A 26,637-nucleotide genomic window follows, 5' to 3' on the forward strand; every position below is an offset into this window, starting at 1 on the left:
CGTATTCGTCACTGCAGTCGCGTTTAATATTCAAGTAAAAGGCATACTTTTTTATTATATATATATATACAGGGTGGCCCATTTTAATTTATACAGTCGATTTTTTAAAACACTAAAAGAGATACGAAAAAATGTTTTAGACAAACATGTCACGATTTTGAGGGGGACATAAGATGATACCATTGGTTTGACCTTGAATAGTCGTTTGAAGGTCACGCGAAGATCACCTTCAATTTCTTAAATTGAAACCCCAACTTTTTATTGCAGATTCTTATTCTCCATCGAAAAGTAAGTAACTTTTGTCTGAAACATTTTTCCGAAAAATGTCATCTTATGTCCTTAAAATGTCCTCAAAACTCATCTTGAAGATCATTTTAAGGACATAAGATGACATTTTTCGGAAAAATGTTTCAGACAAAAGTTGCATGTTTTCTCGCGTAGAATCCGAACCCGTAATAAAAAATACCATGTCTCATTAAAAAAAAATTTCAGACCGGAAGTTAGAATTTCGATAAACAATGACCCGTCTAGTTGCATCCACATTCTCTGTCGTGTATGGAGATCAACGTTCGAACAGTGTATTGTCAAATACCGATTTACGTAATCACGTTTGACATTGTCAATATTCGACAATACACTGTTCGAACGTTGATCTCCATACACGACAGAGAATGTGGATACAACTAGACGGGTCATTGTTTATCGAAATTCTAACTTCCGGTCTGAAATTTTATATATATATATATGTATATATAATATGTGTGTGTATATATATATATATATATATATATACACTAACAACATAGGCGCGCGCTATTTTATTTTTCAATATTAATGTTTTCGAATAATATTCATATAAATTCGAATAATAATATTCTATTATTTATTATATAATAAATAACACAAATCCTATTCTAAAAAAGGCGTTAAAGGTGTTATTTATTTCATCGTGTTTCATCAATACAAATTTGACAGAATTGACAGCTGCCGTTTTCACGTTCCTAAGAAATAATAAATTAATATAACCGCGCTGACAGCCACTATGACATTCTGACATTCGCAACGCGAAGTTCAAGTCACACGAAGTTCGAGCCAAGCGAGAGAACCAATCAGCGTCGCGGAAAAGAGGCCTCAATATTCGATAAAAAAAAACTTCACGAAGTTAACACGCCTTTTTTAGAATAGGATTAGGTAATTCATCACTGCAGTCACGTTTATCATTACTTACAAATTGCAATCTAAGGGACATGTCTAAGTAAAAAGTATTATAAAAGTATAAACAGAAAAACAGAAATGTATTCATAGATGTCACAATTCATAGTTGTTCATGCTAGATCGTTAACGCAGTCGCCACTATCGCCAATCGTCCCGCTCGCTACGGTCGGAAGTTGTACAAAAGTATCGTTGCAAGATCGGGAAGTACGCTGCTCAGCGTCGAAATCCGAACGCCGATACCGCGGACGGAGGAGCCAGAAACCTTCGGATATCCCTAGGAATCAGGAGGCACCCTTTATCACGAAGACCGAGGAGAAGAGAACCTTGCCGGCCGGGTGGAACGGTGGTGGGAGTATCGGCGGCGGGCGCCGGACCAATGAGGTAGGCGCAGTGCGCGGCGCGGATGCGCGCAGCGTCGAGCCGCCGTCGGTCACCTTCAGAGCGAGCGTGGACGTCCGCCGAAGCAGAGGTTCCGCTCCCGAGTACCCTGTTCGTGGGATTCCGACGTACGGCCTTTTCGCGCCCGAGTCGAGTGGACGAACGAGCCCGGGACGTTTCGCGCCACGCTCGCACGCGAGTGCTTACGAGAGCGATCTCGATCCGAATCTCCGCCCCCGCCCCCGCCCCGCGTGTGAGAAACGCCTACGTCTCGCGCGTTTCGACGCGACTTCAGAGAGCGACACAGATCGGAATTGCCTTGCCGCCCTCCCCCCCCCCCGCCCCGCCCCGCTCGAAGAAGAACCACGCGCGACACTTACCGATTACCGAAGAGCGGGAGAGCCGACGATCGCGCGACTCGAACTCGGAACGTCGACGGATGCGGAGCGACGGAAGCGCACGAATGCCGGGAACAGTGGCATGCTTTCCGTCGGCGGGATCGTGAGGACTAAAGTGCCCGCAGTCGACGAGTGTAACGACGTGATCGCGAGTATGTGGTGGTGAATCGCGAGTCGATCGTGCGCGCCCCGGTACTCTCTCTCTCTCTCCGACATTGTCGCGCGAAGTCGTGGAATGTAAATACGCGCGCCCGCGCGACCCGCCGCGCCGCGCCGCTGAATGTTGTCCGGATTATCGGCGATTATATCGGGATACCGTTGACGCGGTGGTGAATCTCGGCGCGAGTGAAACTCACGGCGAATCTGACTTTGCTCGCGCGTCTCACGTAGCGCACGGTCGTTCGCGCACGGTCGTTCGCGCACGCACGCAGTCGCAGCCTTTGGGATTCCTGCGATCGAGAGGTACGTATAGATCACGCTATTGATTATGCATTACAGAAAACTCTCGTGGAATACAGATCAGCTCGGTCACGACGATTCGGATCGCCGATCGATTCGGAATCGAGTCTCTTTACTGGGAGATTTTAACTACTACGCAGTTACGAAGCACGAACGTCGAGCTTTTTTCGTATTTAGAAAAATTCATTTATGACCCGCGCACTGTTTCGATTATTTTTAACGTGGAGAGTACAGTATGCTGCGAGAGACTATATTCGAAATAACGTTCAACTAATTAGTGTCTCTGTGATCTGTACAAGCGACGGGGAGAGACTCGTCTTGCCGTCAAGTTCTCACGTTCATCGCTAACGCGATATATTTCGAACGAAAGAACTCGAATGAAAGAAAAATCAATCTCGGAGAACCCGTGGTCGCTGGGCTCGTACGTAGGTCACGCCGCATACGATGTTACATACCACGGGTAAACCGCCGAAGAGTTTAGCTCTGCAAGGTCGAGGTAGAGTCGCGGAAATTAATAGGCGCCACCTATGAAACGGACAGCGGGAATGAGCGTGTAAATTCGCGGTTAGTTAGCGCGCCGGCTCGCCGGCTTTGACTTTGCGGAGAAAAATTTCTTGCGGCGCGAGCCACGAGAGTCGCGGGGCCGAAGAGCGTTGCGGTATTATTATTATTCATGCGTAATACATCATCGCACCGTGTAACAGCACCGTGCGAAAATTGCTCCTCAGCAGCAACGCCTGCGTGCAGCAAGCAAGCATTCGGGCGTTGCTGGGAAGAAGTAGCGCGGACATTCTTTTTTTGATCGGCGGATCGCTAATGCTACTACCGTAATTGCTTAGTGACGCAGCGAAAAACGCTAAGAATTACTGAGAAATTAATTTATCGGGACGAAAAAAATGGGCGACGAATTTCCGTCGCGACGATCGAGAATCTTTTGCGAGGTGGAAAATGCTCGCACGAATTTTCCGCGCTACGTCGTGCATCGGGGATGCTGGGCGGATCGAACAATCGTATGCAGGATCCATGGGGATCCCGTGGGACAATACGAAAATTATTGACGAAATGTAGAGTGCAGTGAACCCATCTGGCGCCGAGAACGGTCCCATGCCTGACGCCCTGTTTACATTTTAGAATTTATTTGGCGCAAGAAATGTTTGCGCGCGGCGTACGATTGTACGTGACGAGTCGTGCGAATATTTCTTCTTCTTTTTTTTCCCTTTCTTTTTGGTTCCGGAATACCTATCTCGCGTCCGAGTCGACCGCGGGGGATATTCCGATTCTCCGTTTTAAAAAGCGGCTTAATTTGGCGAAAAGACGATTATGCGAGACGCGCTAATTTCTGCGCACGGTGAACGAATTACTGCATGTGTGTGTGTGTGTATTTGATATTGCGAAATATTTGCAAACTTTCATGGGTGAATCATGCAATTCGCACAGCACACGGCTTCCGCGTGTGGCAAAATCTTCACGATGTAGAGCAAATAACTGCAATGTAACGAGAACAACGTCATTAGGGATCGTGTGGAATATTAAGGCACGGTTGGCGCAAGATCCCGATCAGATCCACGGATCTCGAGGTGCTCGAGATTGCGATATCCACGCGAGCATAACCGTTGGAGCACGCGTTTTAATGACTTCTTAATAATTTGATTGTTTTAATAATGGAAACCTCTTTCTTTCCTGAAAATAATTAGAGTTTGTTATACTCGTCTTGTGTCGTTACACGCAAGTAACGTTACGCGCAGGTGATTCGATTTAATTCAAGCAGGGATACATTTAAGCAACGCGAAGAGCTCTCTCTCTCTCTCTTTTTCTCTTTTTCAGTATTGACATCAGCTCGGAATTCGATGACAGGATTTCGCAAGGAATGATGTATCAATGAATGATATTAATGAAGCGCGATACTTATTTTTCGATGGTTAGAGAAAACTTGAGAAAATTGGGCGTAGGAAAATTTCAGCGCGAAAAATTCCCGCCATCCGATGACTCGCGAAGACGATTTCGCGCGCTCGACGGATCATCGTTGATCGCCGGTGTAATTAACATCGATCTGCTGCGATTACGTTTCATGGAGCGCGAGATAGGGTTATCCGCGCACGTGTTTCGCGCGAGCCCATTGTAGGGAGAGGGATTATTACGCCCTGCAAGGGGCAAGGGAGGAGAGAGTGAGCGGGCGACAGGGCGCGCATGTGTTTCCAAATCGCGTACAACGGTTCCGTTGTCCTCTTATCCCGATTTAGACCCACAGCCATGACGCATACGGCGTACGTTTCGTCACTGTAAACAGCCTGGATCTCGTTATTGTGTCGCCCCTTGGCTGAGAAACTGAGAACGCGCTTACGCTCGACTCGCACCGTTGCGTGGTAGGGGCGAAGTATATCATATTGAATGAACGTGCCGCGGCTGTGCATTCATGGAGAGTCCGCTGATCGATTATCTTTTAGAGTCGTCATCCCGAGCGGCGGTTCCGATCTCGCTCGCGTGTCTCGCCGCAATGAAACGAGCAAACGATAACCATTTCTTTCTTATTCAAATGCACTCGGAGTCGTTCTCGAAGAAGTGCAGCCGTTCAAAAGTCGTTCAGCCTATTTATGACGTCGGGGTGCTGTCTATTTCGGGCGTAACTTGTATTTGCAAATGCGTGGCGTTGAAAGGCACGCGAGTATACCTCACCTCTGTGAAGTTGGCCCCCCTTCTTCAAAATTTGAAAAAAATAAGCACAGTTCTGATTGCCCCCCGAAGAGTTCTAGAGTTCTCAGTCCTTTTTAGAAAGAGTTCTGCCATTTAAAGTAACGAAAACACCATTTGAAACACCGGGGGGGCTAACTTCACGAAACTGAAAATTCAAACGGCTATACCTTTTTTGTTTTTAATTTTAGCGCTTTGAACCTTAAGAATAATTTGTAGAACTCTTTGGGGGGCCATCAGAACTCTCAATAGAACTCCGGATTTCCCAAAAAAATTTCGGACCCAGAAAAAATTCAAAGTGCCAGAACTTTTTTGTTTTCGACTTGAGCGCATCGAGTATTAAGGATAATCGTTAGAACTCTTCGGGGGACCATTAGAACTCTCAAAAGAACTCCGGATTTTCAAAAAAAATTTCGGACCCAGAAAGAATTCAAAGTGCCAGAACTTTTTTGTTTTCGACTTGAGCGCATCGAGTATTAAGGATAATCGTTAGAACTCTTCGGGGGACTACCAGAACTCTCAACAGAACACCGGATTTCCAAACAAAATTTCGAACCCAGAATTTTCAGTGCCAGAACTTTTTTGTTTTCGACTTGAGCGCATCGAGTATTAAGGATAATCGTTAGAACTCTTCGGGGGGCTACCAGAATTCTCAACAGAACTGCGGAATTATTAAAAACATTTTCGACCTGCGAGACTTAGAAATTTTCGGTCGAAACTTTTTTTAATAATTCCGCAGTTCTGTTGAGAATTCTAGTCGCCCCCCGAAGAGTTCTAACAATTATCCTGAATACTCGATGCGCTCAAGTCGATAACAAAAAAGTTCTGGCTAGTCGAAGTTGCAGAGTCCGAAAATTTCTAAGTTCCTCAGGTCGAAAATTTTTTTAATAATTCCGCAGTTCTGTTGAGAGTTCTGATGGCCCCCCAAAGAGTTTTAACGATTATCCTTAAGAACCAATGCTCTGAAATCGAAAACAAAAATGTTCTGGCACTTTGAAAATTCTGGGTCCGAAAGTTTTTTTTGGAAATCCGGAGTTCTGTTGAGAGTTCTGATGGCCTCCCAAAGAGTTCTACCGATTATCCCTAGGAACCAATGCTCTGAAATCGAAAACAAAAATGTTCTGGCACTTTGAAAATTCTGGGTCTGAAATTTTTTTGGAAATCCGGAGTTCTGTTGAGAGTTCTGATGGCCCCCAAAGAGTTCTACCGATTATCCCTAGGAACCAATGCTCTGAAATCGAAAACAAAAATGTTCTGGCACTTTGAAAATTCTGGGTCTGAAATTTTTTTGGAAATCCGGAGTTCTGTTGAGAGTTCTGATGGCCCCCCAAAGAGTTCTACCGATTATCCCTAGGAACCAATGCTCTGAAATCGAAAACAAAAATGTTCTGGCACTTTGAAAATTCTGGGTCCGAAAGTTGTTTTTGGAAATCCGGAGTTCTATTGAGAGTTCTGATGGCCCCCCAAAGAGTTCTACAAATTATTCTTAAGGGTCAAAGCGCTAAAATTAAAAACAAAAAAGGTATAGCCGTTTGAATTTTCAGTTTCGTGAAGTTAGCCCCCCCGGTGTTTCAAATGGTGTTTTCGTTACTTTAAATGGCAGAACTCTTTCTAAAAAGGACTGAGAACTCTAGAACTTTTCGGGGGGCAATCAGAACTGTGCTTATTTTTTTCAAATTTTGAAGAAGGGGAGCCAACTTCACAGAGGTGTATATCTCTCTCGGTGCATACCGCGTGCATTTCGTGAATGTTGATATCTAAAGTGCATACAACTTGCTGATTTATTTTGCACACTGAGGAAGCGTTATCGTTGCGGATTTCATCTCTCTTAAGCTCAATTTCGTTCGTAAAAACAGAAGCGACCCATCTGTCGGAAACTAGCATGCGTTAAACGATTCGTTATTTCTTTGCTGCGGAAACGAGTTGCTTTAGTGGCGCGGAAGGAAGTGAGTCGCGTGCACTTGGAGGAAATACTTGGTCGCCGTCGTCGTCATTCCAGGGGTGGTCGACCCGGCGAAAGTGAATAATCCCCAGCACGCATGCTCCAACCCCCAATAACGTAAGATACTACCGACGTGAATGAGGGGTAGATGGTAGTGAGAGTGTCCGTGCTTTTCCTCCCCGTAGATAATATTTACCGTCTTTCTCCTATCTCCGCGTACACAGGCGCGCACGTTTAACGAACACTCGCGGCGGGTTGCTGATAGGGGTGGACTTTACCGCTACTTACGAAGGGCTGAAAGTCGTCGGGTGGTGGTTCGTTTCATAACGTCGCCATCGCCGTCTTTCTTTAAGGGCGGTTTCCTGAATGTGAGAATCAAGAAGCTTCATCCTCGAGGACGGCTGGTGCTCCGCAGATACGCGAAGCATCTGGCTTTTTGCACGAAGGTTGGTGCAAAACCCAGGCGCTCTCTGTCTCTCATAAACTCGCAAATGAATCCGAAATCCCGCGAGCATATAATTTAATTTAAAAAAAATCCACACGAAACCGCGTGGAGAAATTTATTACGCGCCATTTGCGTTTTTATTTCGCTTTTAAGTTACTTTTTGTAATTATTGTATGCCTCGAATCAGATCGCATGCCGCATTCGAGAGTAATACTTTGCATACTTTGGGTACTGGGCAGAATAGGAAACTCATTCTTCAATATGTCACATAAATAGCAGCAATAATTTCCGAGGGGGAGAATAATAATTTAACTGTCACAGCGAAGTTTGTCATGAAAAAGAGAGTGGACTTATTCTTGTCCGCGCGTTGCGTGAGGCGAAATTGTGCGCATGAAATTAAAGTCAGGCAACGTAGCGTCGCATTAAAGTTACGCAAGTCCCCAAGTAATTCACGACCAGGGAGCTGAACTAATCGGCGCCTTGTAAAATACGTTTGCCGACTTTGGACATGACGTGACGTGAAAATGGATTGACGTTACGAACGTAACGCCTCAATAAAATCCGTACAAGCCCGCATCTTTTGTCTTATATGCACGCCACGATGGATGTAGGTTATTACTTCATATCCTGTTTATTCCTTCATATCCTGCGAAGCCATTCCCTACACGGCGAGAAATCGACTGGACGCTTCCTGATCGATTTTACGTCTCTCGAAGTCAAAACATGTATCTTCCATGCTGCCAACACACGGAACAAATAATCGGCTCGAGGTTGCACCAACTTAGACGAAATTTTGATAAGCTGCATTTTTTCCTACTGTGTAATCCTAAAATAGAATATTTCGTCACATTACACAAGTCCCCGATATATTAATCGGTTTCCTATGAAAAAGAAAACCTACGTGTGCATACGATTAATTACAAAGTCTCATTAATTTCTTTCAGCGATGTATATATCTCTCTCGTCTGTTTAACTAAAGTATTATTCTGCGAGGCGAATACGTTGATATAAAGTCGCGTTATATTCCACTTGCGAACATGAGCAAAAGTTTCAGTAAATATGTATAATCTTTTACGTCGGGAGATGCGGAGACAGTAAACTCCTCGCGCATAAAGTACACAATTATTCTCAAGCCTGATATCCGCGCAGCAAAAGGATAGGATATGAGGAGAGTCGCCGGGACGTTTTAGATAATTTAACGGTAAGCACACACTTGGCTTGAACGGCCCTCATTTCTGTGACAAAGAAGATCGCTCGTAAAGAGCGCACTTTTACCACGGTAAACGAAATTTGTTATCGTTGAGTTCATAGTCTGTGAAAGCTGAAGGTTTCCAGTTTCGCGAAATTTCACGAAATCAAAGTGGCTTCAAGAAAAGTGCAAAGAAAGGAAAACAATAGACAGTCACGTTGCGGAAAAAAAAGAATGACGCGATATTGATTTGACTGAGGTACTACTAATACAGCACTTTTATTCGCGGATGAATCGTTGATTCGATAAATAAATTATAGAGTCTGCAGCCGTATCTATGAGCGACGTGGACGCATTGGATATCAATACGCGCTCAATGAGCGAATCACCGCGCTTTATACGTCGCGCTGTTCATCGCGCTGGCGCGCATTTGTGCGCTGAAAAGGCGCGTATTTATATAACAACAAACATCATTATTTATTATTCTTCGTTCTCTCTGCAATTCGATAAGCAATGGGCGTGGCGGCGCAAGTCATGGTATCGCTCTCAGCGATACCGATCGGTTCCCGACGACGACGCGTTTCGAATCGACTCTGTTGACCTGCAGATGAGTTATCAAGCTCGGCTCTTCGTGCTCCTGTTAATGACACGGACGCATCGGCGATCGATATTCTCAATGAGATTCGCGGTCGAAAGCAAATTATTCGTGCCTTATTTGTGACCCCATTTCTCTCTCACTCATCAAGCTTCTATTCATTGCTGCTTGACTAGGGTAGTCTTTTAACTTATTTAACTCATACTGGTTGTCTAAATTTTTTAAGTGTTCTAGTATAAGTACACGTACTAGCGAGCGATTGATTAATGCAAAACTACTTTTCTTTTGTATATTCTCTGTTTAATGCGTAACATACTAGTTTCCTGTATTTAACATTTTTATGGATACCCCTAGCGATTTTTGATTTTGTAGTTTTTATGTATTATTTTATCTCTCATTTTATCTTTGAGTTAATCACTTAGTATTGTAAGATCTGGAAAGATAATCGAGACTGACAGGTCGTATAGAGGATCGGAATGAAAACAAGTTGATCACAACAGTAGAAGTATTGGCCGTACAGCCTAAGGCCTAGGCGTGTGAACCAGGGATCCCGGAGAGTTCGAGTTCAAATCTAAGGCAGTCTCCTAGTTATTTTTCGCCTCTTACAATTCAGAAGTGGGATAAAATCCGCTACCCCTCGGAGAGGAGGGAGTTGAGAAGCAGCTGGCCGGTAGTGAAGCCTGAACATGGAGGTCGGGACGGACTCAGAGGAGTGAACCAACATGGAGGTTGGGAGGGACTCAGAAGAGTGAACCAAAAATGGATGTTGGGAGGGACTCAGAAGAGTGAACCAAAAATGGATGTTGGGAGGGACTCAAGTGGAGTGAACCGACGATTTGGAGACATTCGGGGACGAATGTAATGTCAGGCTGGCCGAGCTGTAAGATCTGGAAAGATAGTCGAGACTGACAGGTCGTATAGAGGATCGGAATGAAAACAAGTTGATCACAACAGTAGGAGTATTGGCCGTACAGCCTAAAGCCCGGTGTCCACGATGCTAGAAATCGGTTCGAGATCTCGGTCCGAGAAATATGTAGCCAATCAACTTGCACTTTTACGGAAAAGCCGCAAGTTGATTGGCTACATATTTCTCGGACCGAGAACTCGGACCGATTTCTAGCATCGTGGACACCAGGCTTTAGACCTAGGCGTGTGAACCAGGGATCCCGGAGAGTTCGAGTTCAAATCTAAGGCAGTCTCCTAGTTATTTTTCGCCTCTTACAGTATTTTAATATTTTTATTTTGTCCTGTATCTAATCATGCTATGAAATGATCAAAATGTACATAATTATATTACTTGCATCAAATGCACTAAATAATGACGCTAGAGTGGACTCAGTCCCACAGCGCAAAAATAAATAACGCTTCTCTCTCTCTCTCTCTCTCTGCGCGCGCTCACGCACATGCTGCAAAAGAGCATACTTAACAATAAACGGCATTATATTCTTCTTCATTGTACGGCGATGGGTGTGGCGCGAACCGCGATGCCAGCTTTTGTGTTACGGTGCACGTACTCGCTTGTCTTTTGTTGCACGCCGCAGTAAATCGTTCCGGATACCCGTGCGTCGATCGTATCCAAGACGGAAGAGAAGCTGCGCGTGAAAGAGTGCCGGAGACGTACGGCGGTAATGAAGGCCTGAAGGGAAGGCGAGTAAGCGAGAGAGAAAGAGAAAGAGCGTCGCGGCGCGTATCGCGCGTATCGACCGCACGTGTTATTTCCTCGATTATTATTGTGACGGGCGCGAGCCACGATCGGCAGTTGACGCTTACCGCGATTGTCACTTGCCGGTAAGCACGTACTACATACATACAGCTGGTCCATGCCATTGTCTTGTTCTCGCGTATGTCAACGTCCTCCGTTCCCATACCCGCCTTTTCTCCGCTTCGCGTAACCAGCGATCGCCGCCAACGCGAGACACGCGTGCACGTGTGCGAGAGCTATATAATATAATACGATATAATCGTATAATAATAATAATAATGAATGCTGTTAATTGTGTGCATCATCCCTGCTTCTCCTCGTCGTTTCTGCGATAGCTGAATCGATAACTACGTGATTGTGAGTTTTTGCAAGTGTCCTTCTTCATTATACATGCAATTCTTATTACGATGAGGTTGTGTTTAACCCTTAATCCTTTGCGGCATAGTGACATACCCATGTCACCTTTCTTTTTACTCAGGTTTTTAAGATATGTACATATTTTTCAACAAGCCAAAATTACTTCAATCAAACATTTAAGTTTCTAGTACATCAATTACTATATAGCAACTATTAAAATTATTTTATCTGTTAGGTAATAGATTCAGGGGTTTTTGACATCGCCGAATTCCAATTGGGCTGATAAAAAGATGTATGCTTCAAAGGGTTAAAAGCTATCACGTTAATGGTATCATGGATAAAATTTCTCGCCAGTACATATTTTTTATTTTAGAAATCAAAAAGTCAAACAGAAGCAATTAAATGTTTTATTATAATTGAATATTAGATGAAAAATAGAGAAGTTATTGTTTCCAGCGGTTACAAATAACATTGCGATGGTTGAAACAAAATTCGCAAACAAAAATGGGGTGGAATTTCACCCATAGTAGCCTTTAAGGATTAAAACGTGTTTAATGGATAGCAGTACCAAAATTTACATTCTTGATATTTATTTTTCAATGTTTCGTTCTTAATCGACGTGTAAGCACGTGTGCTTAACGTGCGTTATTTTTTCTGATGTTACGAGCTGTCTGTGCCTGCAACGTAATGTTAACTCGTTTCACTGTGGCGATTCGATGGTCAGGAACAGAACACGTTTATAACAATCGATAATCGGTCCTACTGAAATTTTACGGCGATTTATCGCAATAAACAGGCGCGGTGCTCGTAGTGCATTGGCCGGAACAATCGGAGAGAGCGTAATTAAAACGCAGTAAATTTTAGTGCGCACCAAGCGAAATGCTCGAATGTTTTGTACCTCGCGTATCGATCCTCTCCCTCTGCTCATTGTCGGCGATTAATTGCACGGCAGGATCTCCGAGTGTCCGTGTACAATCGCAGACGTGTAATTTAATCAACGTATTCGTCACGCGTCGCGCCACAGTTATTACGCTGGTTGGTCTCGCGAATTCATAATTATCGTCCTGATTTAATCCTAATTGTTGGACGGTTTGTCAGTTTTATTCGGGTATCGAGTTATCGTATATTTCGATTTTTGATAATCGCTGTGATTGTATGCAATCCGCACAGATTTTGTTCTTTCCAGTACACGCAAGTTGATTCCTTCATTTAATGTTTGATACATTATTCACTGCATCCGTTGTCGTATTCTGTTTAGCATCGCGACTTTTCTTGCAAATATTTAACCACAACTAGCTTTTTTGTTACATAAGCTTTCTTGTCATATAAAATAAATCGACGACGGCACTTGCTCATTTTATAATTTCCCGAGTGTGTCACGGATTACTTGCAATTACATTATTCCGTGATGAAATTGGGACGATCAGCGAGGACGTAGCAGTTGCAACGCCTGCTGCAGCGCGTTTAATGTAAAGTTGAGGAAAATTGAATTTCCGCGCGCTGCGTACAGAAAATCTTTCGAGGCGAATGAAGCGCGCGTTCAATTCGATATTGGTTGTGCTCAGAAAATCTGTGCGCGAGTGTCGTAGGTAAATACAGTGATCAGACGAGTTCACCGTGCAGATGCATGCGCGAGGCGAAAGAGAACGAAAAGCCGGTCTTCGGTGGAACACCTGCTCCACAGGTATGCGATCCTCTCTGCTGTTCTTCGCGCCTGTTCGCCGCATACATCTCGCAGCATTCTTTCGCCTCGCTCGCACTGATCTGAAACCAGTGGTGATGAAAAAGTTCAACTGAATATTATCACATAAAACGCGGGATTTTCCCCTTTCCCCTAAACGTACCACGTGAAATTAATTATAGTAATGATTTTATACTTAAGACCTTTTAATGTATTATAAAATATATTTTTTCTGAAGGATATTTTTTGTCGCCGATTAAAGCGACAAAACGCGAGCTTGTTACAAATGTTGTCACAAATAATAATTCGCGGTAGCCACAAGATATTGGTCGTGATTATCGGACGGGCATCGAAAAGCACATTGATTTAAATTGCTGCACAATAGCGTCGCTTGCAGGAAACCTGTTTGCCGGGTGTTCAGTCTACTCCTGCCATACGATATTTGAAGGACTCCGGGGCCACTACCAAACCGCAGACTTGCTAAACCACATGGATTTTGACAGGCAAAGAACTGAAAAAGATCATTAAACCGTTAATGAGATTTAACGTATCTCTGTAGCTTCTTCATTTATTCTGTACTGCTCGAAAACGTCATCTCGAAGATTAGCAGAAAAATTTCAGTCCTAAAATCAAATTTAATGAAATCTATAAATACATACAGTTTGACACTAAAAATTTGTTTTTATATTGAAAAAGCGCGTAAGAACTAAGAGAAACACATGTTTCTCCTTTTATTTATTAAGCATTTCTATACTATATTTACCGTATGTGATATAAAACAATGCAAAAATGTGTGAGAAGAAACGTTTTTGAAATACTAGGCTTTATTTGATGTAACGATCCGCGTGTAATTAAATTATTGGCATCCTTTATTTGCTTTGATAGTTGTATCTCTTTTAACGTTTGTATCGTTGGTGGATTTTAATTCTTCTTTGATTATTCCTCTCTGTACACCGCGCGGTTTGGCCGTGCTTTCCTGTCGCTCGCTCTGATACGCTCCGTTTAATGAACTCTCTTATTGGCTTTTCGGCTGTTGCTACCCTGTTATTCCAACGTAATCCTTATTTGCATTGCGCGTATCTATCTAGTTAGCACCGTCGCGCATTATTCATGGATGCACGCCTACATTTCCCCTGTTCGTTTATTTTTCTATTCATAACTGAATCGATAATTAGCCGATATTCCCTAGGACGTTAATTATTCAGCGAAACAACGCGAAATATACGCGAATCACACAAAATTAGTCTACAAAGTACATGTATTACGAAATTTCGAAGCAGAGAAAATATCTTGAGCGGCCCGTTCTCACAATGTCTCACTCGCGTATCGATTTCCCCTAAAATTCCATTAATATTCGTGACGCTGCGATAAAAATCTCGCATTTTATGTGATAATATCCAGTTGAACTTTTTCATCACCACTGGTTTCAGATCAGTGCGAGCGGGGCGAAAGAATGGTTGATTTTAATATCCTGCCTATATAATCGTCCATTCTTTCGCGGCACAAGAAGTTTGCGAACACCTTCTTGCAATCCTGAGGCGCGCTTCTCCTTAACCTTGTGCTGCTTGCAGCGAATGTTGCAGCTGCACCGCTCGTTTTTTTGTATCTTAACACATTGCAGACGAGAGAGTCTACCAGCAGAATTCCCTATCGCACGACATCGGGAATTCTCGATTGCCCGCCGGCAATATGTTGCAACGTTAAGCAACGTTTTGTTTGTTGGGGAAGCGGACTGTTAATTACGTGCGAAGGGATAAATAACAATCCTTCCCTCGTGTTGCACTAAGTTGCGTCGTCTTAAAATCTGGCAACCGGCTTTGCGCACAACGCGAGACTAATAAAGTCTCGCGGATGTTCTCGCGGCGAACACTTCCGTGCAAACCGGAAACTTGCGCGAAATAGTAACATGACATAACGAAACGAGTCGTTCGAGTTCGGAGGATTTACCGTTAAGAATCGCCCAACTCTACCCTTCCACCTCTCCTCGCTGTTCAATTACGTAAGAAAGTGGTGCGCAACGTGGGGCGGCGGTTGTGTGCCGCCGTATAAGTCGTCGCGATACAAAATTTCCAATTTGCCTTTCATCATATTTCTTTCATTTGCTTTTTCTGTTTCTCCCTCTCTTTCTCTCTTCATTTCATGTTAACCGCTCGCGATTATTTTGGCCGAGTAACTTTCACAGCAGAGTTGCTTAATGACATGGTAGAACCGGGCAATCACTACGGAACACCTGCCCCGGACGTATTTATGTTAGCCGACCCTGTCTCTCTTTCTCTTTCTCTTCTCCTCTTTCTTTCTCTCTCTCTTTCTATTTTACTCGCTCGCTTCTCGCTTGTGATTCTGACATCGCAAACTCCGCGTAAGCTATTAAGGGTGTGATTTAGTTTTGAGGGTTTTTTTACTCAAAAACGCATGTATTTAAATATGATAATGAATGAATACCTTAATCAAAATATTTTCCTTCGTTTTCTATAACTTTTTCCCATCTTTCTGGCAAGAGATCGATTCCACCACGATAAAATCACTCTTCTTTTCAGTTGATCCATTCGTCGACGAATTTTCGCACTTCTTCGAAATTATCAAAGTGTGTATCCTCTAAAGCGTGTTGCATCGACCGGAACAAATAATAATCACATGCAGCAATGTCCGGAGAATACGCGGGGTGCGGTAAGACTTGCCATTCGAGCTCTAATAGTGTTTCTTTCACTGATAACGCAACGCGAGGTCGAGCGTTGTCACGAAGAAAAATCACTTTCCGTCGTTTACTCGCAATTGGTGGTCGTTTTTGGTCCAATGCTTGCTTCAACTTGTACAATTGGTGTCGATAACGATCAGCCGTGGCAGTCTCATGCGGATTTAACAGCTCATAGTACACTATCCCACCAGATACAGAGCATTACTTTTGAACCGTGACTATTGCGTCTCGGAGTGGATGTTGATGGTTCGCCTGGATCCACCCATGATTTTCTGCGTTTCGGATTATCAAAATAGATCTACCTTTCATCCCCAGTAACAATCCGAGACGAGACTCTTCTTTTTTTGCCTGGCGATCAACGAAATGCAAATGTTCAAATGGCACTTTCCGATAATTGATGTCGAACCCATTTGCCTTCTTTCTGAATTTTTCCCATTTCATGTAAATGTTTGGTAACTGTTGTACGATCAACATTTAATGCTCTGGCAAGTTCTGAAGTGGATCGTGTTGGATTTTCGTGCAATAATGATTGCAAATCTGCATTTTCAAGCTTGCTTGGTTGTCCCGAGCGTTCTTTGTCCTTCACATCAGTATGACCACTTTTAAAGCGTCTAAACCAGTATTCACACGTCTTAATTGATGGGGCAGAATCACCATAAGTTTCCACAAGAATTCTATAACCGTCAGCGGCAGTTTTCTTTTGATTAAAAAACAAAAGCAACGCATGTCGAAAATGCTAAAGAGCTTTCGGAAGTTGCATTTTTACGATGATATAAACACGACTGTTATTGCATCTATTGCTATAATGCTACTAAATGTTATGGATAATGTCAAGACTGTAAGAAAGAACAGTTATCGGAAACAGCTATTGGAACAAACTGACACTACAGCCATCTGTTGCAAAACCCTCAAAACTAAATCACACTCCTAATATATCGCCGTATGCAACTGGTCAGCCTTCGACGCTCCCTTTGAAAGGGGTATATCCTTTATACCGCGGCGCCGTAAACCTACAGTAATGCGATAACGGTGGTGATAAACGAGTCCAGGCGTCACGGATGCCCACCGTCATAAAAATATTGAAGGCGTTCATATAATGTGCCTTCTCATAAAGCTATTAAATGCGCGCTGTCGTATAACGGAATTTTCTAATATCGCGTGTATGCACCCGGGTCGTTGCTCGTTAGAATAAAATTCCACTAGACAGATCGATTTTTCCTTGATTGTGTCGCGTGCGTGGTCATGCGACGGTTTTATATCTTGCTCGCTTTGTCGTCGAACATGACTGCGGGTTTGTGGCGATCGGTCGTGTGCGCATGATGCGATACACGTGGACGACGGTATCGAAATTGGAACTGTAATACATTTTACGTAACGAAATGACGGTAACGAGTTTTACTTTGCAAAACTCTACTTTCAACGTTTCTAAATTTCTTCTGAGCGATAAATTAAGATCTGAAATATATATTTTGGTTTTAAAATTGATTAATTAAAAGTTGCTCCAAAAACTGAAGTGAGATTATGTTGTATAAAATCGTATAAGAGATTTTATAATTGATGTGGTGATAATTCCAGGATGATTGAGGAAATGACGCATATAATGATATACAAATAAATCTGTTTTTCATTCTTAAGATACTCTTCACCACATCCGCGAGTACCGACAATCTGCGAGCGCTGCTTTTCAAGTAGAAGATCTCCCAGATCGTGTATGCAAATCATACTCACGGAAGTTGGTACACACACACCCACACACGCGTTACCCCTTGACGTTCATGTTTCACGGGATTAGGTACGGGTTAAATTTACAACGTCCGTGGTATTATCGATTATTGACCATATATATGCATAGTGCGGTGATAGACGAGTGCCAAACAAGTCGATAGCTAACGAACGTGAAAAGGGGTTACTGAAATTCATTAGCCACCCACGATTTACCACAATTTCTTCAGCATAGAAGTAATTAGAAAATTCTTAATAAAATAAATAATTACCGGATTATGAACGCATAAAATTGTTTAAACAATCTTAATTGGCTGTTTAAATGTTGTAACATTGATTTTACATTTACGTTTTATCATGTCGATCATTTTATCTCTTGACTGTTTGTATCGGTTTCCAGAGACAACGAGTACCATAAAAAGATGCTAATTAATGCCACGAACTATACATTTCTTACATATGCGCCGCATTACTCACAAGCGTGCCTGCGACACGTGCTGCAACACTGTCCGCGCACGTGTACGGTAAACGTGCCTTCTGTTTCGCATCGAAATGCGATCATAACGCGTAGCTTTGGCAGCGAAATCCCTGGGAAAAGTCAACACCAACAGTTAGGAGATATTATACGTTTCATCGTAAATTTACATAAATACATCGACGCGTCACATGTAGCTACTATCGCTTCGTGAGAAATGATCAGAGATCGGTTACTGACAGCAGCGTCAGCAGTATTTATCCCAGATCTCGGCGGACAATCCGACGTTACCGGTCGCTCTATATCTCCGAGAACCATTGACAGACGGCGATGCGTATCGTATCGTAATACGTTCCGCGTATTCAGATAGCCGGTACGGTATCGCCGGACGAACGCGAAATGCAGTATCGCGTTTGCGCGTTCCTCACGTTCTGTCTCGGTACGGGCGAGCAGAGAAGAGAGCAGGAGCGATCTCTATTCACGGCGAGCCGCTAACTTTCCAGACGACAAAAGTTTATGAAATTCCTCAAAAGCTTGGCCTACGACGTGGACGACGTCGTCGTCGTCAGCATGACGGTCGCCACTACGGCCAGGGAACTTTTCGAGCTTTCATCAGGAGGACGCGTGAGGAGGGAACCTCTTGGTGAGGCCATTTCGCCCGTTCGCTCTCTCGCAATGACGTTTACCGGCGCACCTATTGTTTTCATTCACGGCGAGCAGGTTGCTCGCGCGCGGTTGCTCCATTCCATGCCCTGGCAAGGAACCGAGCCACGCGACTCGCTTTCTAGATTCATTGTTCGGACTATTATTGCTGAAACCCGCGAAAAGACAATCTGGGAAAAAATGTACAATTACAGCTATACTGACTATATATACGAATGTCAACAACGTCAAGGTACCGTAACGCTGTAATCCCTCGCGATAAGGCGAACACGACGCACTATGCCCCGTTAAACCGTTGTTAAATTGCCCCGCGAAACTTGGACTGCAGCGCCAGTTATGATAACGCTGTTGACTACGTAATAGCACCGGTGTCGCAGAATAAGACGGCTGGTGGTGGGTTGTTTGCCCGTCAAATGGCCCGCCGGACTCCGCGCCCTCGTATTTCCCTCCGTGGTGGCTACGTATGTTCTAAGGTCTATATTGGACCGCTCTATTCCGAGCTCCTCTTCGAGTCCCCGGAATATATTGGTTTGGCCAAAAAGTAATTGCGTTTTTTTCAAATAGATGAACATACATGTCTTGAAATGTAACTAACTTCATTCTAAACCGCAAATTCATTATGTAGGTTAACAACTCACAGTTCAAGCTTGTTTTAGAAAAAGAAAGTACACGATTTCGTTAACAATTGTTTCTTTGCCGTCGATTTCAAAATGGAAAATCAAAAAGAACATTTTCCTCATATTTTGTTTTATTACTTCCGAAAGGGGAAAAACGCTGTGCAAGCTCATCAAAAGTTATGTCATGTATATGGCGAAGATGCTTTAGAGCTGCGGCAGTGTCAAAATTGGTTTACTAAATTTCGATCTGGAGATTTTAATGTGAAAGATGCACCACGCTCAGGAAGGCCAATCGAAATTGATGATGACAAAATAAAGGCACTGATCGATTCCAATCGGCGTTTAACGACACGAGAGATTGCTGAGAATCTTAACATATCGAAATCGAGTGTTGAGAACCATTTAAAACGACCATTTAAGACGACATTAGTAAGCTCGATATTTGGGTACCACATGAGCTCAAAGAAATTCATCTCACTAAGCGTATTGACATCTGCGATTCTCTTTTGAAACGTGAAGAAAATGATTCATTTTGAAACGTATGATAACAGGCGACGAAAAATGGATCGCCTACAACAACGTCAAACGAAAAAGATCGTGGAGCAAGCGTGATGAACCTACTCAAAGCACTTGAAAAGCAGATATTCACCAAAGAAAGATTATGCTGTCAGTCTGGTGAGACTTTGAAGGTATTGTGTATTTTGAGCTGCTTGCAAGGAATCAAACCATTCATTCAGACGTATACTGTCGTCAACTGGATAAATTAAATGATGCCATCAAACAGAAACGTCGAGAATTGGTGAATCGCAAAGGTGTTGTGTTTCACCATGATAACGCTAGACCACGTACAAGTTTGGTCACTCGTCAAAAATTCTTGCAGCTTGGATGGGATGTGTTACCATGATGTTACCACATCCACCATATTCGCCAGACCTGGCACCATCAGATTACCATTCGCTTCGTTCTTTGCAAAACGCCTTGAATGGTAAAACCTTGACTGCTGATGAGGATATCAAATCGTTCTTGGAATTGTTTTTTGCTGAAAAAGATAAGAACTTTTTTGAGCACGGAATCATGAAGTTGCCTGAAAAATGGCAAAAGATAATCAAACAAAATGGACAATATATTGTTTAATAAAGGTTTTGTTTCCCATGAAAAATTCGCCTTTTATTTATATAAAAAAAACGCAATTACTTTTTGGCCAACCCAATATATTGAGAAATTGGCGAGCGCCGCTCCGTTTATCCGTAACCGCCGTCAGCGTTTTCAGATTAATTAATCACGCGCGGCCGTGATGATCAAGCGCGAGTGCGCTTGATGCTGCGAGTACTTGCCACACTTTGCGCTCGTGCACTCGGCACGCACTCGTGCTCTTTTTGATCTTGTAATCCCCAAGCGGACGTACGTATGTATGTACGTGCGCGATACATCGATCACGCAACGTCACCCGCCACGCCAAGGGACAAAGGGCGCATTTTGCGCGGTCGGACAATATTTCCCACGGGTTCCGCGGTGCGTTTTTCGCTGTCTTTTATCTCGGAACCACCTTCGGAGCCACATGATTCCCGGTAACTCGGCACTGCCGGTAACCCGATAACCCGAGTCTGGCTGTGTCTCTGCGAGACCTTTCGTAAGTCCATTGTCCCGCGCCAGTTTGTCGTAACCTAACACTTATTGTGCATCTTGCGACGAGTCCCTTTCTTGACAGTTAGCCTGCTTATCGTCAGACACTCTCGACGCGCGTCTCGGTGTCGCGTCCTCCAGCTCATCCCGCGGGATCTCGACGAGCGAGGAACGTCTTTCGAGATGTTTTGGCAAGAGGACAGACCTCCGCTCGATTCGCGCGCTGATATTCGAACGAATTTGAATCCGAGAAGCGGACGATCCTCTTTAATTGTTCGTTGGCGTATCTCATACGCGATGATGTATCGTGCCAGAGCTTACAGTCATTGTTCACTGTTGATCGTAGTAACACACGCAGCTAATAATGCGGAAATTCAAAGCCGCTGATACACACTGACACGATAGGTAACTCGTAAAATAAAGCTTCAGAGATCGATAACGGGGAAAATCGAGAAAATTGAAAAGTATAAGCAATTCAAAATCCGGACGTGTAAAGGCAGCTATCAGTTTTATCGATTCTAAACTTCCTTGCGTATCTCGAGCTCGCAAATTTCACAGGAATGTCTCTTTCTATAGCAATGGGGTGTTTCGGTGAGGAGAGAAAAAAAATAATACATGACGTTTATGCTAGTTATGGTACGCCATAAGCAAACCTGCCACGCGAAGGGTCGATGGTAGTTAATGTAAAAACTTGCGTGCTGACCTGCAAGGCTATTTCTAATGGGTCGATATATTCTGCTGCGCGCGGTATATCAGGTAAAGAATACCCGGTAGTGGTAGCTAGGGGCCACTGACATGAATTATTACCCCCGACAGGATTCGACAAGCGCGCGCGGGACAAGCACAAATTACTTCCTCGCTTCTTCCATTTCGTACAAATGACGGTGCGTCTTTCACGATCGCGAACGCACCACCTTAATTTTTATTCGCCATGACGGCAAAGGAGATCCTGATTTCCCTAAGTAATGGATCTATGTAACAATCATGATTCCGTTAATGTTGCATATCATGCAAGCGAGATGCTTTGCAGGCGTCTGCGGATTAAAATGAGAAAAAGATCCGTAAACACACGATGATCGATGTGAAAGCGTAATAATCGAGTTTGAGCTCGAAGCTTCGCTCTTTTCAGTGTCCGGAGAATGTCTTGTCCCCGCGTGATAGATTGTCAATTTTCTTTTCGAATTTACGTCTGAATGCCGTATGAATTCTCGTTCGCGAGAATAGCCCGTTGGGTTTTGCAAGTTGGTTGATGACAGTAACGATTGACAGACGTTAGAAAATAACGCAATGTTTCACACAAATGCGATTTGCATTAAAAGAAATTCAATAAATTGAAATCTCTTTACCCGGGAAATTTCAGATGAGACGTAAAACTCAGGCATAGTTTTTATTTCGAGTTTTATCGGCGAGTTTAATACCCGCGCGCAGACAATGAGGTGGATTATATTTCTTTTTTTTCGTTTCACGGTCACAATTCGAATTTAATTGAATTTTTCCCGCGGGCGTAGGAGATTAATCGGTGGATCATTTGCCGGTTCGCGCTCCTCGGGTTCATTCCGCCGGATATCCGCTTGACATTGATACATAGCGTTGCGATAAAAATTTTCGTACACACGCTACATTCAGCGCGACCGTGTTGCACACGGATTTATACATGTTGCTTTTACACAAACATTTTTTTACAAATACGCATGTATGCGTGCACGTTCAAGATACGATCAGATTCTTATCATAATAAATTCTTATCTCGCTCCTTATCTTAATTACGTTAGCTCGCGCGTTACGACGTTGCACCTCTCGCGCAAAATATGAAATAGGACTACTCTAGTTTAATTGCTTCAAAGTGAAAAATAGAGCATCTTATTCTAATCGATAAGTTATCGGAACAATTGCAGCGTGTCGTTACGAGTGAAAATTCTTCCGGAAATAGCACAGCAGAGATTTTACGTCGACGTTCTCGCGCGTGATGTTTCTGCGTGTAGAATTTACGCGCTTGTTATCAGACTTGTCTGTATATTTTCAATCGCGTACCTGGATCACGCGCCTTGCTGAATACAGGTTTCCTCGCAATTAACTTTATATTCCGGGATTGGAAATATTATATTTTCAGTTCTGTACCGATCGGTCAAGCGCTTCCTTCATCGTCACGCACTGATCCGTGACCGTTGGAAACGAGGTGTCAGGTTCTGCACATTTCTACAGCACGGTTTGCGTCTCGCTCGCGTCGTAAATTCAGAGATATCCGTCGATAAGAAATGGATCCTTCCCGCCTATCTAACCGTAATAAACTTTCCACACCAGCGAATTGCTGTTTAAGCGGCATGATATATCAGTCAGAGCCGTAAGAGCCGCGCAAAAGTAAAGTGTGGATCGTAAACAGCACGCGATTGATACTGCCATGAACGTCTACGAGTGGTGCCCGTATTTTCGAGGTTTACGATTGTTTTTCCTATGCATCAACAGTAAATGCACATGATTTATATTATCGGTTTTTTAACGACGCATTTACTTCATACGTATTTCTTTTATATTTATAAACACACACACACACACACGTGCATTGCTGTCGTAGCGTGTCGCGTGTCGCGAAGTTTTCGGGCCGGAGTTTTCCATTCTCAAGCACCGGAGCGGATCAACTTATTTCGCTCGCAGGCGGGAAGTACTCTTGGGATTCCTGCTTGCATCGGGCATCGAGGAATTTTCCTCATCTCACCGGCATCGATCTCTCATCTGGCGGGAAGTATTCGAGAACACCGGCTGCGTCCAATATAAATCGACGTGTATGTGGTAACGCGATCCCATACTTGCAGCGCAGTTTCCTCCCTCTTACTCTCTGTTCGTGGGTCATGCTAGATAAGGAAATCGATACTTCGGCGTATTCGTTTTACGATAAGAGGTCTCGTCATACATCGAGGTACATAGGTAAACGTCAGTTCGCGCTGAATACTCGGCCCTGCGGTTTCTGATTTCACCGAAGAGCAAACTTCTCGTTACGTCGCCCTGCTGCCATTCGCGGATTTCATCTCTTCCCTTGATTTCGGTTTGAGTCTTCCTCGGACGATTTTCTTGATTGATTTATACGTGCGGGCTGTTTGTGCTCCGTGATGGAGAGACGGAATCATCCCGAACTATTTCACGTCAGTTTACGTTTCCTTCCCGATTAATACGGGAAAGTAAATTTCTTCGTGTGTCCCGGGCTAATCCCGGAAATTGTATTCTAAGCTCTATTCGAGACTGTTCAATACATGTGCGGAAGGTCAATATCTCGGGATGAATGCCATTGATTTAGCCATCCAGACCGCGAGACCCTTCAGGAATTCTGATTAGTTGTACGTTAATCACACATGCAGCGCACCGGGAAGTAATTAATTTCGATTACTAAACTAATAATTCATTCCATTGAAATGCACATTAATAAAAAGAATGCAATACCACATTGAAATATTAAACTCGCGATTCAGTAATATTATGCATTTATGTCGATATTTTTTAGAAGCTCAACCGGACAGCTCTATTTATTTATTTTCTTATCGTGTATCCGAGATATCATTTCGAAATTACGTATATTTTTACGCGCGATATAATCCGTATTTATTATCCATCTCGCGTAAACACGTGTCCGTATGTATACTTGCATATACATGATTGCGTACGTTCGATACTCAAACAGAGCGTACTTTTAATATGTTACTTTATTTCTCTCAATCTCGCAATTTCTACGTATTTTTAAACATTGCAGTTAATACTGCATTATACGAGTTCGTAATATAAAACATAATCCATTAAAAAACAACAATTTCCACTTAAGTAATACTCTCAACAGACAATGTCTTGCTCGCATATTTGTTGCACAGGGTTAATTTTTTGTGGACGGGTCGATCTCTCGAATCTGGGAAAAGGACAACAGGTATAATCTCGTATAATATACAATGTCCTTCCAAAAACGGGCCGGTGTCTCTCGATTGGCAGCTGTTTCGGCCGCCAAGAGGCGGAACCGCAAAACCGACACGACGCAGCATCTCGCTCGGCGTCAGCTCGGGGGCGGCGGGGAAGCTTCCTCGATTTTCAGTCTGTCGCATCTTGCTCGGGTTCACTCGTGTATTTACTTGCGTGTTCACACCCGACTTGCTCCCGCAACCCGATACGCCCGTATTTAATTACGCACGAGCGATACACGTCGGCGATGCGGCTCCTCATATCGCGCGCAACTCCGAAAGCGCCGCACGGCTTTTAACCGCCGCAAGTTCGAAGCTGCATTTAAGACCGGTTTTGCCATTGTGCAAACTTTCCGACGGAGCTCGCGGGGAGAAATTCTCCACGAAACTTCGTCCTAACTACCAATGCGAGCGCTCGGCGAACACTCGGACCTCTTTCGAGAGAGATTATTCGATGGTTGCCTGCGGCGCGAGCCTGGAACAATCTTCGAGCGAACCGCACTCGCGCAATACGGCGCGCGATTCGCGTTATTACTAGTATTTACGTAAATTTCAGCTGGAAATGTCTATTTCATTTTTATATTCAACGAGACAGTCTGGAAACTTTGGTGGAGTTCAAGTTCGAAGTCGGTGGCAGCCTTACGTGCGCTCAGATCGCTCGTGTCGTGCTCGCGTGGAATGGATGAACAAACCAATTTGTTCATTCGTTTAGCGTGATGTTGTTGTCTTGCTGAGTCATACTGATGGTAACAGAGATCCGATTATCAGCGTGAAAAATTAACCGACTAATTTCACGTATAAAATACGTTCCGTGTACGAGATTATTATCTCCCACCGTTCATTTACGGGATATCCGTATTATATTATATTATATTCTTAATCAGATCGTTGAAACACGGTAAATGACCGCATGACCATTTTGTTACAGATATCGGGAGAATTGCACAGCTCCAGTTGTAAGAAGATAGCATCATATTTATCTGGTGAGTGTTTGACTTTTGCATGTACATTATTTTCTTCAAATTTAGTCATTACACACTCGCGCGCATGCATAAAAATATTTAGATGAAGATAAAAGCAAGGTACCAAAATCATTTCAATAGCAACGTTTCCCGATGATGGCGGAAAAGTACAAGCAGTACGCGGATAGCGTTTACTTTCGTGTCACGCTTTTCTTGTAAATTGCGCGGCATAAGCTGGACTAAAAAAGTTGGATGTAAGAAAACCGGAAAAAGCTTCTTGAACTTGGCGAACCCCGTGAAAGTTCGCCAAGTCTGTGGCGTTAATGATCTCATGCATCATCTGCGGGCGGAAAATTCTCTATTGGCCGCTGGCACAAGACAAATTTTAGGACAATCCTTACGACACACGCAAGTGTCAGTATAACAGAGACATTGTTATATAGGTAAATACGCGTTGATTGCCTGCAAAAACTGCTGAGTTGAAAAATCGCGGAATAAATAAAGAATTTTCACGATAGTTTTGGACAAAACCGATTATTGCGATTCGTAACAATATTTTACTGGATATTAATTTACGCGAGGTGAAATCGTATATTTAAGCATGGGATTGAAAACTCGACGCGTGTTTCATGTTGATACACGACTCCGTCCCGGCTTGTGGTATTCCGATATTATTGTATTCCACACAAGTCCCAGTCTGAATTCTGCCGGATTATGGAATTATGAGAAACTGCGTTTCCGACCGGCGTGCGTCAAAGGCAAACTGCATATTCGGATATTTTGCCAAAACGAAGGCAAAATGGAAGTGAAAGCGAGGAAAATCTGGAAAGGTAGGGCGGGGGGCGGTGGAAACCCAAAAAAGTACAGGGTGGTGCAGGGGCGTGCGCGCGAGGTAT

At 43.6% G+C, this 26,637-nt stretch overlaps 1 protein-coding gene across 1 annotated transcript in view; it reads left to right on the plus strand.

Annotated features, from left to right (window-relative positions):
• Window positions 1–1,659: 1,659 nt before the first annotated feature.
• The window catches only part of LOC105285275 (protein tincar), a 129,918-nt gene continuing 104,940 nt past the window's right edge, over window positions 1,660–26,637 (plus strand). The window contains exons 1-2 of the mRNA XM_026967762.1: window positions 1,660–2,453; window positions 25,708–25,762. The gene's annotated coding sequence lies outside the window, so the exon portion shown is untranslated. The remainder of the gene's footprint in view (window positions 2,454–25,707; window positions 25,763–26,637) is intronic.

The sequence above is a fragment of the Ooceraea biroi genome, chromosome 2 (assembly GCF_003672135.1).
Source record: "Ooceraea biroi isolate clonal line C1 chromosome 2, Obir_v5.4, whole genome shotgun sequence".
Taxonomy (NCBI): domain Eukaryota; kingdom Metazoa; phylum Arthropoda; class Insecta; order Hymenoptera; family Formicidae; genus Ooceraea; species Ooceraea biroi.